Source organism: Myotis davidii, unplaced genomic scaffold (assembly GCF_000327345.1).
Source record: "Myotis davidii unplaced genomic scaffold, ASM32734v1 scaffold290, whole genome shotgun sequence".
NCBI lineage: Eukaryota > Metazoa > Chordata > Mammalia > Chiroptera > Vespertilionidae > Myotis > Myotis davidii.
The window spans coordinates 2599939-2613624 of NW_006285049.1; the positions used below are offsets into that span (position 1 = coordinate 2599939).

Here is a 13686-nt window from a genome sequence, read left to right on the forward strand (position 1 = left end):
GTGTGTGTGGGCCTCTTATCACTTCTAAATTCTCTGGACGCCCATTTATCCTCCCAACAAACTGTGACTGAATTCCTAAGATATTTCTCTTGTGACCTTTGAATGCTCTTCCTAAGGGTAAGTATCTGTCCTCGGTGGGAATGGTGGCGGCATTTTCTTGCTCGGCATTTTCAGAGAGCTGCTGTGTAACTTATGCTTGAAACATTGGCAATAAGTTAGTGGATATAAATTCTGCTTCTGAACTGCTTAAATTGAGTCATTTTTATTTTTCACGACTGTGGCTGTTTCCACTATTCCGAAAACATCAAAACGATATTGAATGATAGTCTGGATAGAGAGCAGTGCAACCATTTCTTGACAATAAAAAAATAAGACATAATTCTTGAAAATACACTTGAGGAAGAAGGATGGTGTGATGTTATTTGGGGGAAGCTGAGCACAGCTAACAATTTCACCTCTTAGATTTTATGGTTAACTTTTTTACTTTCTGCAAGTTACTCTTAATCCTTAAGAAAGGGTCTTAGTTTGATTGAAATGCTTTCTAAAATGGTATTTCTATTTTATATGTGTTTTCAAATATCCTCTCTTCACTTTCATTGACAGGCGAGCATAGCTTCAGTGGGTTGCACGTGTAAACTTTGTGTTTTAACCTAAGCTATGATCCTTCTGCACATCTTCCCAAAGCAGTGGTTCTCAACCTGTGGGTCGCCAACCTGTGGGTCCCGACCCCTTTGGGGGTCAAATGACCCTTTCACAGAGGTCGCCCAAGACCATCGGAAAACACATATATAATTACATATTGTTTTTGTGATTAATCACTATGCTTTAATTATGTTCAATTTGTAACAATGAAAATACATCCTGCATATCAGATATTTACATTACGATTCATAACAGTAGCAAAATTACAGTTATGAAGAAGCAACGAAAATAATTTTATGGTTGGGGGTCACCACAACTTGAGGAACTGTATTAAAGGGTGGCGGCATTAGGAAGGTTGAGAACCACTGCCCCAAAACCTGTGGGTGAATTAGAGAGCTGTGTACACTCAGGGGGCTTTTTCTTTTTCTTCTTTTTTAGGACATTTCATCACAAACTTTATTTATTCCCATAAAGTTAACAAGCCTTTCAGCTTGATTTTTACTGTCAGTGAACATGTATGATCAGACTGCAACTTAATAACTTACCTATTGCTTGCCTTGTATAGCGAAGTTCTTCAATAAACCAAGCTGACTTTTTCTGATAATCCATTCGGCATATGAAGTTCTTTTGCAAATGACATAGAATGCCAGAGGAGTGTGGAACCTGTGATGGTTAGTGTTGTATTTTTATTTTATGTTTTTCAGAATAAGTCGGGCTTTTCCTCACCTCTTCATGCTGCTCTGCCACTCAGCATTGAATGTTCCCTGTCCCCCTCCTCGACTGAACTTCTGCTCTTTCTTTAAGACCCAGTTTAAAGGGCAGTTCTGTCTGCGAGCCCTCCCTGTCTTCCCAGACAGAAACAACTCACGTCCTCTGACAGATGCCTCTGTTTAGCCCGTGGTTCCCTTTTGTACTATTTTTAAATGCTCATTTGCCTTTCTATCCGCGTCACAAGTCCTGGGTCACCAAAGTGGGTTTCACCCATCCTTGGGCCACTCACAGCTCGGTGTTTTATGCAGAGTAGTTAGCATTCATTCATTGAGCATTTACTCTGACCCAGGCCTATTTTATTCTCACAAACTGATGAGGTGGGAGCTGTTACTGTCTTCATGTTATGGATGAGTACACGGAGGCCTGGAGAGGTTATGTACATAGCCCAAGGTTGTTCAGCTAGTGAAAGGCAGGGCTGGTCTGACTGTGAATCTTCTGATTAGGTAGGTAGGCTTAAGGTTTTGTTTTGTTTCTTTAGGAGGAAATATGGCCCCAGAGCCTGAGCTTTTAACCTTCGCTATAAATGTTTGTTGATATTTTGAGGGGGGGAAATAGTCTTATCTAGAAAAAAATATTTGCATGCTGTTTTCCTTTTTATTCTCTGTTGAAAAACAAAGCAAAGCAAAGCAATGTTTTGTGCCCAGCTTTAACTGTTTTCCCTGAGAAAGCAGAGCAGGTATGAAGTCAGCTGAGGGCCATTTTTATCCCTCTGACAGCTCATTTCGTTCTATTCGTGCGTCAATGGGAAGCTCAGTCACTGCCCTAAAGTCATATTTGTGTACTTATGCTGACTACTATAGATTCTAATCAGCAGTTAAATAAAGAGTCCCATGGTTGAAAAGGAAGGGTGATGTTGGAGCTAATAATGACTCAGTTGCTTTCAGCTGATGCACGGTTGGATTCTGAAAATTCTGTCTCCAGGAATGCACGCAAAGGCCATTTAACCAGTGAGCATTAGGCTGAGTCAGCAGGCTGGGGTTCCTGCCACCTCTGCAGCTCAGGTCACCTCTGTTTACATCCCTTAAATGGGAGAGATGATCCTTATGCTCCTCTACGGAGATTACACAAAAGAGCTTTTAAAATGGAGATTTTATTGTTGTTACTATTAACAATGTAGTATCTGAACACTAAGTGTAATAGTGTTTCTATGGGGAAATAATTTTTTCTTTTATTTATCTTATTATTATTTTTTAAGTCTCACCTGATGATATGTTTAGAAACACACAGAAAGAGAGAGAAAGAGAGAGAGAGAGAGAGAGAGAGAGAGAGAGATGCCAGTCGGTTGCCTCCTGTACACACCTCGACCAGGAATTGAACTCACAACCTAGGAATGTGCCCCGACCTGGAATTGAACCCGCAACACTGGGTGCATGGGACAACACTCCAACCAACTTAGCAACCCAACCAGGGCTTTATTTTTTTAAGTTTTTGAGTTTAAAATTGGGATTTTAAGCGCCAGTCTCTGCCTGCCTAGCAGCGCATACTGTTTCTAAGAAGAATCTGGAAGATGTGGGTTCCCACTGCTGTGTGTGTTAGCAGCGTGACTGAGGATGTCCCCAGTTTCAAGCCCTGGGACGGGGAACAGGAGGAGGGACAAGGTCCAGGAGGTGCGGAAGCAGACAGAACAAGAGTCTACGCTGGGGAAATAATGCTAGGAACTAACTTCAGACACTAGGCTTTTCCCAAGTCCTGTTTCTTCCCTTCAGCACTGCCCTACTGAAGGGTGAACTGTGGAAACCAAAGGAAATGCTCCATCACCTCTACAAATGTTAATTATGGTTTTTCTGAGCCTCTTTAGTACTATTGGGGGATGGGATTAAGTAGTTAAGGGAGATTTCCAGTAAATGAGGTATTTAACTTATTACTTAGTAACACTCACTTAACTTGTTATTTGGTAATTATTTCGTACCCACTCCAGCAGTATGTTACATGTTTTACCCGCTTACCTATCTATTCCTCTGAAGAATCCTGTGAAATTGGTACTTATCCCGCCTCCATTTTACTCACTCGAAAATGAAGTTTGGCAGATTGAGTCATCTGCCCAAGGTCATCCATTTTCTCAAAAGCAGAGCTGGGAGTCAAAGCTGATGCCAAGCCTTTGTGGTCAACCACAACATACACGATAGCATGTACACCAGTCGCTGCACATCCTTTCCTGTTCACAGCCTGCTGCTTCCTCTCACTGTACATTTTTAGAGATTTAGTAGTTTGTTATCAATCCTTCTTATTATGAAATAACAGTGGTCTCTGTAGGCTGTTCAGTTCAGTGGGGGTGGGATGGAGGGGCTCAGATGGTAATTCCTTCCTACAGAAAGTACCCGAGAAATGAGAATGCCAAAAAGGTAAAAAGTACCTCTCAGTGGATTCTAGATCTCTTTCCTAGAGACGCCTCTCTCGGCTGTCGATCAGAGTACCCTGTTGGAGAGAGAGCTCCGAGCCTGGGCGACAAGGCAGACAAGTTCACCTCTGGGTGCTGTTACGTTGGTGAGCGAGCCTCAGGGGAGAGGATGCCATTTCCGGTGGCATCTGGGGCAAATGACTGGAGTCAGCATTTATTCTCTCGCATTAGGAAGCGGAAGCCTAATGACCAAAGTTTTAGACTTTGGTAAATATGAAACACAAATTGGTGAGTAAGCCCAAAATACAGCATCTTCCTGGAATTTGACTCTGAACTTGTTTTCATTTTATATTTCTCAGTAATTTGGGTGCAGCTTCTATGGACTCTGTTGTTGTGGTTTTTTTTCTTGTTTTTTTTTTGTTTGTTTGTTTGTTTTCTCACAACTCAGACCCTTTGGTCTTATTACTCTAGCTTGTGTGGTGTGTTCACCGCTGAAAAAAAAACGCCTAGAGTGGGCAAGGAGGGAAAGATGGTGAGGGGAAAGCAAGGGGAAGTGAGAAGAGAAATGGGGAAGTGACAGGAAGATGACTCCCTTTTCTAATTAAATTTTAATAGTAATAATCCTGTACTTTTGTGTGGTGCTCCTCCCAATGCCTTGTGGGTAGAAGAATAGCTCACTCCAAAAGCTTCAGAACACTTTTCTGATTCCTCCTCCTGTTCCATTTGAAACCAAGTGGTAACTGGAAGGGTGGGGGTGGGGGTGGGGCAGGAAGTGGTGTTCTGATTGATTAGATGGAGATCAGCTTGGAACTTTTGTTTTCTTTTTCTTTGAAAGGATATGCTTTGGATGAGGGGGATTATCACCTCCTCTGCAAATACCAAGATGAAAGAGGAAGAAATGTATTTTTAAAAAATGAGGAAATAAACCCCTAAAAAAGTTTTTCCAAGTAGTGAACCTTCTATAGGTGTTTTAAACACTTCAGGAAGCAGCATTTCTCCATTACTAGTACATGAAATGGCATAAAATAACTAACAAACAAGAGTAACAGGTCCCAAAACAGTCCTGAACTGCATGCCCTACATGCTTCGTTTGTCTTTTAATACTATGCTCTTTAGGGATCCCGGCCTATAAAGCATACATGGTTGTCTTTTCTTGGGAAATGTCATTTTATTTTACTTCACTGATGCTCAATGTGTGGCTTAAAAATGAATTCCACACATTACACATTGTTTTTATCCTCTCGCCAAAAGCCATAAATCAAGTTATTTTGCATCTTTTCATGAATTTTAATACAATCATTATTGTGTCTCAAGGCAGGGCTTCACCTAGAACCCATCTGAAACTTTTGTATTTTAAAATTTAGAGCATTCTATTACATGACTTTGAAATTTTGCCATTATTTGATTCTAGCATTTCTGTGAATTGCAAATCTTTCCAGTCCTTTAGATTCCAGGTAGTCTGTACATTGTGAGAATAAGAGAACAATCTAGGGGGGCAGGACTAAGATTTGCATAATCATTCACAAGGCCAGAGAACGCAGGAGCTGGAATAATGCAAATGATCATCTTGATTACACAAGCTAAATTTAAAATAAAGTTGTTTAAGACCAAGCAACAGATTTTCTACTGATTTTCCTACTTCCAAGAACTTACGCTACACACAGACAGTTCTACTATTGGTATTCTGGCTCCATATGTTCCATAGCTCAGTGTGCTGCCTTTTTCCTAAGGGATGGTGAAAACTTATCTATCTATCTATCCTATCTAATAATAGACAAACATGGTAATTAACCATACCTCCGACACGCTTCCCATTGGCTAATCAGGGCGATATGCAAATTAACTGCCAACCAAGATGGCGGCCGGCAGCCAAGCAGCTGAAGTGAACAGGAGGCTTGCTTGCTCCAGTGATGGAGGAAGCCAAGGTTCCCTGCCTGCCACCACCCAGCTCTGAGCTGCACTCTAAGCAACTATGTTGCAATTATAGAAGCTAAACAAACCCCAGAAACCTGCTTTCAGCCAGCCGGGCCTCAGAGCTGGAGTTGCAACAGTGTTTCAATTATAGAAGCTAAACAAAGCCCAGATACCTGCTTTCAGCAGCCGAGGTCTCAGAGCTGGAGCCAAGCCTCAGAGGTAAAGCCGGCTCCCAGCTCCAGTGATAGCCATAGAAGGTAAATAAATCCCAGAATAAAAAAAAGAAAAAAAGGAGAGGTTGGGAGCTTCAGTCACCCACCAGCTGAAAACGGCCCTCAGCCCCTCACCAAGACTGGCCAGGCACCCCAGTGGGACCCCCACCCTGATCCAGGACACCCTTCAAAGTACAGTGGTGGTGGTGGAAGCCTCTCCTGCCTCCTCAGCAGCACTAAGGATGTCCGACTGCAGTTTAGGCCTGCTCCCCACTGGCAAGTGGACATCCCCCGAGGGCTGCCGGGCTGCCAGAGGGATGTCTGATTGCCTTCTTAGACCCAATCCCCCAGGGAGTGGGCCTAAGCCAGCAGGTGGTCATCCCCTGAGCGGTCCCAGACTGCGAGAGGGGGCACAGGCTGGGCTGAGGGACTCCCGCCTCCCTCCCCCCATCCCCGCCCCAAGTGCACAAATTTTTGTGCACCAGGCCTCTAGTATATATATAAAAGGCTAAGTGACTGGCTAACTGGCCAGTGGTATGATGCACACTGACCACCAGGGGGCAGATGCTCAACACAGGACCTGCCGAGCGACAACAACTTTACAGAGTGCCCTCTCGCACTCCAGGACCCCTTGGAGGATATGAGAGAGCTGGTTTCGGCCAGATCCCTGTAGGCCGGGCCCAGGGACCCCACCTGCCGGAGGGACCCTGCTCACTCCGCAGACGCCCTTCGAGCCCCAGCGCCACCCCAGGTGCAGCCAGCTGGGGAGGGACCGAGAAGCTTGGCTCCAGAGCATGTCCAGCCCGTCTCACCCAGTCCTGCCCCACCGGCCACTTTCTAATTAATTTCCTTTCAATGTGCATGAATCCGTGCACCAGGCCTCTAGTGTACGTATAATGTTCTACACTTATAATGTGCTATCTCACAGCAGATCCCCATCATAAAATGAGGCGAGCTCTGATTGTTATCTTTCCTTTGCAGATGGTGGAACTGAGGCTCTCAGAAAGCTTCATGGAGCAGTGCAGGGACCTGGGGCCCTTCTGACCAGTGTCATCTTCCCTGCCCTCTCGATGGGAGGCCAGACAGGGCCTACTGCCATTATCGTCATTCGTAAATTACTTTGCTTATTTTTAGAAGGCTTTTAATGCACATGGCACACAACTTCAAAAGGTACAAGGGGTATGAGTGAGAAGTACGTCCCCTTCCCTTTCTTGTTCCCTAATCCCTCATTTTTCCCTCTAGAACAGCGGTTCTCAACCTGTGGGTCACAACCCCTTTGGGGGTTGAATGACCCTTTCACAAGGGTCGCCTAAGACCATCGGAAAACACATATATAATTACATATTGTTTTTGTGATTAATCACTGTGCTTTAATTATGTTCAATTTGTAACAATGAGAAAACATCCTGCATATCAGATATTTACATTACGATTCTTAACAGTAGCAAAATTACAGTTATGAAGTAGCAACGAAAATAATTTTATGGTTGGGGGTCACCACAACATGAGGAACTAACTGTATTAAAGGGTCGCAGCATTAGGAAGGTTGAGAACCACTGCTCTAGAAGCAATACTGTCATCGACTTCTTGTCTACTCTACCAGAAATATTCTGTACGGATATTCTAAATTTCTCTGAAATATTTTATTCTCTCTTCCTTCCCTCATAAGAGTGACATCCTTCATAAGAATGAAAAGTGGTCTGATTCTGGATATATGTGGAAGGTAGAGGTGCTAGGCTTTGCCTGGAAGAAGAGGTGGGTGTGAGAAAAGGAGAGGAGACAAGGCTAGCTAGCTCTGGGGTTTTGAGCCTGAACAACAGGAAGGATGAAGTTGCTATTTACTTAGATGGGAGGAATTTGGGAGAAACAGGTTTGGGGAGTGGAAGTCAAGTGTTAGGTTTGGGGCTTGTTGCCTGTGAGATGCCTTGCGCACATTCTGATCGAGATGTTGAATGGAGATTCGGATAGACAAGCCTGGAGCTGAGGGGAGAAGCTGGAGATATCAATTTAGTTTGGATGCTGTCACGAAAGGAGAAGGTGAAGCTAGAGCAGAAAGGAGGTCTGTGAATTGAGCCCCGGGGCCCTCCGGGTGGTGGAGGTCAGGAAGGTGAGCAGGGGGCTGTAGAAAAGACAGAAGGGAGAAGGAAGAGTCAGTGAAACAGGAAGAAAACTAGGAGAGTGTGAAGTTCCAGAAGCCAGAGGAAAAGGGGTTTCAAGGGAGGGTGCACAGGAGGGATTGTCTGTGTCAGAGAGAGTTGATAGGTCAAGAAGGATGTTTGACCATTGCATCCTGTGAGACTTCGGTGCCCTTGTGGAGTGATGAGGACAAAGGCTGATCAGAATGGTTCAGAGAGGATGGGAGAATTGGAGATAATAATGCCCTCCAAGAGTCTTACTATGAAGAGAAGCAGAGAATGGGAAGTCAGCTGGAGGGTGCAGTGGGTTTGAGAAAGTTTTATTTTCTTTTAGAATGGGAACAATAATAGCATGTTTGTATGCTTATGGGAATGATTCAGTAAGTAGGGGAAACAGACGTGCAGGAGGAATAGGGGGAGATTGCTGGAGCAGTGCCCTTGAGTTGGTGACAGGAGTGGCATCCAGTGCCCAAGTGGTGGGGTTCACCTTGGAATGGGAGCCAGGACAGCTCAAGCAGAGAAAATGGGGGAGACAGCACAGGAGCATAATGCTGGTGTACGGGTAGGTGCAGAGGTGTGAGCTTGTGGGGGGATTTCTGTTTTATCTTTGTCGGTGACATAGGCAAAAAGGTCAAGGTCACCAGCTGAGAGAGAACCTCGGGAAGGTGGGGTTAGAGGTTTGAGGAACGAGAAGAAGATAGGAAATAGTTGACGAGGAGGTGGGAGAGGCTGTAGTTACTGAGCGGCATGGAGACCCACTTAAAGCTGGGAGCCCTTATTTAATGGATGTTTGATTTTCTCTAATCTGTTTCAGCCACATGGTGCCAAACCAGAGTAGACAGAGATTACATTTACTCAGGATTGGGGTTTTACCTTTTGGTTTCTATTAATGCATGTGACTAAGCCATTACCAATTTATAATTTATTTTAAGCCATAATTTATTTAAAACCAAACTCAGAAAAGCCAAATATTTTAATTAGACAGCAAAAAATATTCTAACCACAAGAGCAAAAATAATGTTCCTTTAATATTAATAACCCTTTAATAGTTCCAGTCACAGATCAATTTAAACGTATCTTTAAAAGGGCCATTGTCATTTTATCCACATTTTCTATTTCAAGGAACACTTAATTTGCTTATATTCTTGGAACAGAGTGCTTCAAGCAGGCCAGAAATCAGACCACTAAATATTTACTTTGTAAATAAACTTAGTTCAGCCACCTGGTGTGTGTTTGTGTTCTATGCCTGGCCACCTTAAGATGAAGGACCAAATTTGGCAAATCACAAAACAATGTGTTTTACTTGCTTGTCTGACTTGAAACAGTTTACATATTTTTGATACTTTCTCTTCTAAGCATTTGCCTTTAGCACTCTTAAGTACATATGAATGATTTGTTTCTATTGGAGCACAGAGACGTCTCCGATAGTGTGGTAAGAATCTTGACCCTTGGGACTAAAACTTCTAGCGAGTTCAGTTTAGTAACTGAACTACATTCTGTACTAAGTCAGTGCATGTACACTTTTGTGGTATTGAGCAGCAAGGCTAGAGGTGTTGGGACTTGGGAGGTTATGGGTTAAGTAGAGCCAAATTGTCCTAGCTGGTTTGGCTCAGTGGATAGAGCATTGGCCTACGGACTGAAGGTTCCTGGGTGCGATTCCCGTCAAGGGCACATGCCTGAGTTGTGGGCTCGATCCCCAATAGGGGACATGCAGATAGCAGCCAATCAATGATTCTCTCTTATCATTGATGTTTCTATCTCTCGCTTTCCCTCTCCCTCTCTGAAATCAATAAGCATAAATTTATTTTTTTTTTAAAAAGAGCCAAATTGGTGATTTCACCAGGATGGATGGAATTCAAGAAGTGAATTTATAAAAGACCCCATTCTGTTAGACCTCTTAAACTTTTCTACAAACTTTTCTTAGAATTCTTATGTTTCATGCAAATTCTATATTCGGCTCCAGTTTAGCTTAGGCTTCAGAGCATGACCTTTGCAGGCAGAAAATGGAGTTCAGAGTCCCAATTTGCAACCTATGAGCTGTGTGGCTGGAAAAGTTACTTAATACTCTCTGGTCCAATTCCAGCTGTGGACACTGAATATGCAAAGTACTAAGTAGAGTGTGATACATTTAATAAATGTTCAGTTTCTTCTAGGAATAGTATACTTACACCCATGCATTAGTAATATAAAATAATTACTAAATTATATTACTAATTTAGCAATGTAAAAATATACTTTAAATGGTTACCATTGCATAAAATGTAGACACTGAGAAGTACCTTGTTAGATGGGTACCACTTGGGACTGGTCAGCTCCTGTGCCTGCAGGAACGGGTTCTAAAAGTGAGAGGGGTGACAGATCATCCTTAGGCCAAGCTGAGGCCCAGGAATGTCAAAGTGGCCACTCAAATCACACAGCCAGGCGAACAACCGAGCTTGGATTAAAACCCAGCCTCCTGAGTCCCATAGTCCCAGAGCCACAGTTCATGAGTTTCAAGGGGTGGGGTGGGGTGGGGAGGGTTATGGCCCCTTCACAAAGGATTTAATACCCTGGGAGAATCTGTTCTTGAATTATTTAACAATGTCCCTCACCTCTGAATAATACTACATTTTATTAGAAGACTAAACCACTGGCTTAGTTTTCTAATTCCAGTTCTCTCTCTCCCCTTATGACCATCTTAACCATTTTTAACTGTATGTTTAATAGTGTTAAGTATATTCACATTGTTCTGAACTATCTCTAGAATGTTTTCATCTTGCAGATCTGAAACTCTATCCATTAAACAATGACTGTTCCTTTGTCCCTCTCCCCAGCCCTTGGCAACCACTATTCTACTTGCTGTTTCTATGAATTTGCCTATTTTAGATACCTAGAAGGAAATCATACAGTGTTTGTCTTTGTGTGATTGGCTTATTCCACTTTACATATTGTTTTCTTTTTCTTTTTTAAATATATTTTATTGATTTTTTTATAGAGAGGAAGGGAAAGGGATGGAGAGTTAGAAACATCGATCAGCTGCCTCCTACACATCCCCTACAGGGGATGTGCCCGCAACCAAGGCACACGCCCTTGACTGGAATTGAACCTGGGACCCTTCAGTCCACAGGCCGACGCTCTATCCACTGAGCCAAACCAGTCAGGGCAACATATTGTTTTCAAGGTTCATCCATGTGGTAGTATGTGACAGAATTTCCTCTTTTTTAAAAAATATATTTTATTGATTTTTTACAGAGAGGAAGGGAGAGGGATAGAGAGTTAGAAACATTGATGAGAGAGAAACATCGATCAGCTGCCTCCTGCACACCCCCTACTGGGGATGTGCCTGCAACCCAGGTACATGCCCTTGACCGGAATCGAACCCGGGACCTTTTCAGTCCCCAGGCTGACTCTCTATCCACTGAGCCAAACCGGTTAGGGTAGAATTTCCTCCTTTTTAAAGACTGGATAATATTCATTGTCCAGTTCTCTAAAATTCACCCAGTACCCCATTTATAGCATAGCTTTGCCAAATGGAAGGCCAGTAGCTCTGAGACAGTCTATTAATGTTTGGTTTTACCAGTTAGGTGACTTAGCTATTTATTAATTGCAACACATTTTCCTTTCCTCAATCCAAGTTAGCATAAACTATGCAAATAAAAAACCCTTCATCCTAAACCAGAAATATTCTAGGAGCATCATTTGTCTCCTAATCAGAGTCTGGCAAAGAATCTTCCCTTCCCTTTCACATTCATGATTTGCATTTTTTAAATTCCTCTTTAACATGCCTTATGTTTTTCTTCTCACCTTGTCATATTTGAAAGCACTTTCTAAAACACTGTCAGTTTTTAAAATATGATATTTCCCCCCAAAAGCACGCTTCTAAGTGGCATTAGAAATTAAGTCTAATAGTGGTAACATTACTTTTTGCTAAAACCAAAATGCCAACCCTTCATGTATTTGCATGGTAGGATTATGGATGCAATCATTTTCTTTATATTCAAAGCTATCTGTAACTCGGTCATAGTGCATGTATAAAGAATAAGTTCCCAAATTTTAAATAATTTTAATTGCTGCATTCCTGAAATGAAGTTGCTTTGTCCAGAGGGGCAGAACCTGGTGAATTTGTTTGGTGTATGCTGCTTTTCCTTCCTTGCTTCCTTAGATAAAACCTCACCGAGTGCCTCCACATGCCAGGCACAGTGCTGGCACCCAGAACCTGAGGTTGAGTGAGACAGGGTCTGTGCGTTTAGGAGCTCAGTCAGTGAGGGAAAATCACAGAAGCAGATGATGATAATTCAATGTTGGGAATCACTTCTATTTCTGAAAAGGGATTTTAAAAATTTTACTGAAAATAGCACTGTGAATGTGGCTTCTGGCCAGTCTTTTATCAGATGGATATTTGCTTTGTAAACATAGTGATTGACCCAAATTGCATCATTTATTTTTAAAATCTATTGTGCATCACTATTGAATTCTTCTGGTAAAATACCAGCTTTTAAAATATTTTTTCAAATTATTTACCAAGATGTTACCGGTTACTTCCTTGTTGCCTTCCTTTCCTTATTATAGTTCATTGTTGAGTCTCTGAAATGCATTTAACTATATGAAGGAGAACTATAAACATTACTTTCACTAACTGATGTTTACCAGTTTAATTAAGCTATGACTGCACATCTTTGAATCATATGTCAGCATTCTATTTTCTTAGTCATGATTTTTTAAGAGTTGCATAACTATGGACTCTGTCACCTTATATATTAGCATCAGGAAAAAGGCTGTTATTTTCCATGTATAGACTTATTCTTGGTGATGCGCGCTAGTTAAATCATGGAGTAGTTTTAACCTACGTGACATAATAGCTAAGCGTAGAGAAATGTCTCTTTGCTGCTGATTGAATAAACCCTGTGACGATGCCAGCATCCAATCTACTCCTGGCTTCTCCTTTCAGTCAGGGAAGCCACTCTCCACCCAATTGCTCCAGGATGGAGATTGCAGGATCATCTGTGACTCCTCCCTTCCCTTCATCCACCGGGAGCCCAGTCGATTCTATCCTCCACACTCTCTGCTCACTCCACTTCTCTTCCTGCAGCCTCTACTTCCGCGCAGATGTGAAATCCCCCTGTGGCTTCCTAGTTCATCTTCCCACGTATGTTCTTTCCTTCTTCCACCCCGTGCTCAAACCCGCAGTCCTTGCTCTTTCTCAGACGCAGATCATCCAATTTCACTTCCCTTTCATAGGGGGAATTTAACCTGTTCAATGTATCAAAATCCTCCTGAAGATACCAAACCTTCTGCCTTTTCTTAATCGGGCATATTAGCCAAATGCACAGCATCACCCCAGTGAGGCCTGAAGATCCCAAATTGACAAGGCCCCCAGTTCCCTCGGATCACATTAATAAATAACGAACACTTACCGAGCACGCTGTCCTGAGCACTTTACGTGTATTAACTCTTTTTACAACATCAGCTCTAATAATGATTGCTCTCTTTTATTGGGAGCCTCCTTTATGTTCCTGACACCGTATGGCCATTAGTTGTTACCTTTTAAACCACCCTGTAGGGTAGGTAGTACTGCCTCCATGAGGAATATGAAATGAGGGATAGGGTTTCCAGGGGGTCGGGTTTGACCCCCGGCCAGTCAGCTACAAAGTAGCTAGATCTAGATCCAGCCCACGCAGGTCAGCCTGCCCCTGCT

General features: G+C 42.7%; 1 protein-coding gene and 1 long non-coding RNA gene across 5 annotated transcripts in view; one reads left to right on the forward strand and one right to left on the reverse strand.

Annotated features, from left to right (window-relative positions):
• LOC107181794 overlaps positions 1-7593 on the forward strand; it is an 8048-nt gene extending 455 nt beyond the window's left edge. Inside the window, exons 1-5 of one of the 2 annotated variants that reach the window (XR_001512502.1) lie at positions 7-117; positions 1208-1313; positions 3797-4039; positions 6859-7047; positions 7547-7593. This is a non-coding gene — a long non-coding RNA (uncharacterized LOC107181794). Of the gene's footprint in view, positions 1-6; positions 118-1207; positions 1314-3796; positions 4040-6858; positions 7048-7546 lie in introns of those variants that run through there. The other variant, XR_001512503.1, reaches the window with a different exon arrangement.
• PCED1B (PC-esterase domain containing 1B) overlaps positions 1-13686 on the reverse strand; it is a 135977-nt gene that overhangs the window by 32304 nt on the left and 89987 nt on the right. The gene's annotated exons all lie outside the window — the stretch shown is intronic.